Source organism: Mus pahari, chromosome X, assembly GCF_900095145.1.
Source record: "Mus pahari chromosome X, PAHARI_EIJ_v1.1, whole genome shotgun sequence".
Classification (NCBI taxonomy): Eukaryota; Metazoa; Chordata; class Mammalia; order Rodentia; family Muridae; genus Mus; species Mus pahari.
In genome coordinates this window covers 91266559-91269680 of record NC_034613.1, presented here as the reverse complement: position 1 = coordinate 91269680, position 3122 = coordinate 91266559, and the positions used below count along the sequence as shown (strand labels likewise).

Genomic DNA, 3122 nt, shown 5'->3' with positions numbered 1-3122 from the left:
CTCCCCAACTTGCTTCTTGGTCATGATGTTTGTGCAGGAATAGAAACCCTGACTAAGACAGCTAGGAACCAGAAAAAGGACAGCCTGAGTCCTAGGATAGAACCAAAGACAACTGACAAAACCCAAACATGTCAGTGAAATGATTCCTGATGACATTCTGCTAGGCCACAGATTGTTGCCTCCAACAGCTGATGGGAACAAATACAGAGACCCACAGACAAATGTTAGACAGAGCTCCAGGAACCACACAGAAGAGGGAAAGAAAAGATTTAATTTAATTTTGTTAACTTAAGCAAAGCATTTAAAATTTTGTTTTACATATATTAGAGGGTCAAGAACATTAGGAGAACATGACCCACAGGTCTCATAAGGGCTCACAGACTAAACTGACAATCACAAGCTTGCATGGGTCTGCGCTAGGTTTTCTGCTTACAAGCTGTGGTTGTTTAGCTTGGGGGTTTTGGGTGACTCCTAAGAGTAGGAGTCTGTGTGCAGGTGTCTCTGACTCTTTTGCCTGCTCTTGGAACCCTTTAACATCTGGATTGCCCCGAGTCCAGCCTTGATATGAGAGTTTGTGCCTAGTCTTATAGTAACTTGTTATGCTGGGTTTAGGTTGATATCACTGGGATGCCTGCTCTTTTCTGTAGGGAAACAGAAGCAGTCAATCTCAGAAAAGGGAGAGGTGGGGCGCACTGGGAGGAGGGGAAAAAGGAGGCTGTGGTCAGGATGTATGAAAGAATAAAAATTAATGAAAAAGAGAGGGAAAAGGAGGGATGAATATAGCCAAAAGACATTATATGTATGAAAATCTCAATGAAATCCATTATTATGTATAAGTAATATATGTAAAACAAAATTTTGAATGCTTTGCTTAAGTTAACAAAATTAAATTAAAATTTGAATTTGTATATTTGCTTTAAAAAGCCAGATATTATTCTAATGGGTCTACCTTTATATGTGACTTTGTCTTTTCTCTTTGTAGCTTTTAATACCATTTCTTTGCTTTGTACATTTAGTATTTTAATTATTATATGTCATGGAGAATTTATTTTCTGTTTCTGACTATTTGCTGTTCGGTATGTTTCTTGTACTTTCATAGATATCTCTTTCTTTAGATTGGGGGAATTTTCTTCTATGATTTTGTTGAAAATATATTTGTGCCTTTGATGTTTGTTTTTTCTCCTTCCTCTATACCTATTATTCATAGGTTTGTTCTTTTCATAGGATCCTGAATTTCTTGGATTTTTTTTAACATCTGCCACTTCATTTATTGTTTTTATTTGCAGGAGGAGTTGAAACAAACTTTAAGGGTTTTTTTCTCCCCTAAACATGAATTATTCAAGTAAAACTAACTATCCTATTGAAATTAGCAATGTAAAGGGAAGTATGCACTGCAACCCAAGAGAGAAGGCTGGGGAGGGAGGAGGGTGCAGTTGGCATCCAACAGATGCAACAGTTCACCTGCTGGGGACCGCCTCCCCGGAAGGCAAGCACAAGGACCCTTTAGTGAGGATGCCCCACAACATCTGAAAATGTTTCAACCCAAAAGGAAAAACCCGAAAACATACAACCCCACAAACCACCCAGCCATAACCACCATATTTACTCAATCATAGGTGTTTCTTTTCCTTTTATAAAAAGATTAATAAAAAATTGAAAAAAATTTCTCATCTTATATTTGTAAAGATAATAGAATTCAGAAGTTTCTTAGAAAACCGTCCAGAAACTGCCCTCCAGTTTCCACTCCTTTTGGGGAAGACCAGCAGGACTACAAAGTTTGGGATACTGGAGCTGCTGGTGGAGAATGGGAAGCCCAGCCCAGGAGAAATCAGACAAGAGCAGGGTGCATGGGGGAGACTGGGAGCAACCCCACATGATACATGGTTGTGTAGAAAGGGGAACACGAGGTGGTCAGAAAGGCCTTAAACGCCTCCTTAACATACAAAACCTGTTTGTACAAGATCCAAGCAGTTTGGTCCCAAACTGAGGTGAACACTTCAATTTTTATTCACATGCTTTCTTTTAAGAATCAAAGTTGCCCAAATTAAAATCTTTATGCTAATATTACTACATATCCCTTAAAAAGAAAAAGAAAAGAAGAAGAAAAATATAAGGATTTTTAAAATAAAACTCAGAACAGGAAGAGACTGAAAACGAAATTCCCATTTAGTTCCAAATGAAATGGAATGAAGAAAACTTGGTTTCTAATATGGGTCAGAGTGGGGGTGAGACAACAAAACCAAAACCAAGTCCAAGCATCCACATCCTTCTCCTTACCCTGCCCCACCCCACACACCACCAGCAGCAGGAGCCCAGTGTGTCCTCTGCTGGAAACATGGGCCTGATCTAGGCTCAGTGGCATTGTCTTGTCCTCTGTCCAGTGAGATGGCACCAGGGACACACTTTGCTGTCGTGGGATTCTGTGTGGCTAGTGGGTTGTTGGGTGGGGTTTTCAGGATCTTCATGAGGCTCCTTGTTTACCTCCACCAGCCTCTCCCAGCACCTTTCTCCCCTGGGCAAGGGCTCCATCAAGAGTGGCCCCTACTCAGGTGAGGGCTGTAAATTGTCGTTCTCTGTTCTCTGTCCCACTTTCATCATCTTCTATCTCTCCCTCCTTCCCACTGAACTTGTCATGGACTCACTTGGGGCTGGTACTGGATGTCTGGAATATGAACTGGCCCCACCCCCAGAGAAAGGCTCCTCGGCCACAGCCTCGGCTCATCCATTTGTCACTGCCCTTGCCTTCCGGGTCTTCATGCAAGTAATACTTCTTGCTCTTGGGTGTGTAGTCTGGATCCCATTCTTCTTCCCGGCTTCTCTTTTGAAAATCATTGCTGCTGTTATTGTTACCAGAATAGTTTCCTCTGACCCAGTCTCTCCCTCTTGCCTGAAACTGAAAGGTTCCCCGAGCTCTGCTGCCTCTTTCATTCAGACACACGAAGTCTTTGGTCCCCAATCTGGATTTGTGGAAATCTGAGGTGCTCTCCTCCCTCTCCTCCGCTTCCTCGGGGTACTCTTCTGCCTTCTCAGGGTACTCCTCTGCTTTGTAGGAGTGAGAGAACTGGGAGGAGGAGGAGGAGGAGGAGGAGGAGGAGGAGGAGGAGAAGGAGGAGGAGGTGGTG

General features: G+C 42.6%; 1 pseudogene; it reads right to left on the bottom strand.

The window, feature by feature from the left end:
* Positions 1-2541: 2541 nt before the first annotated feature.
* The window catches only part of LOC110314443, a 2622-nt pseudogene continuing 2041 nt past the window's right edge, over positions 2542-3122 (bottom strand).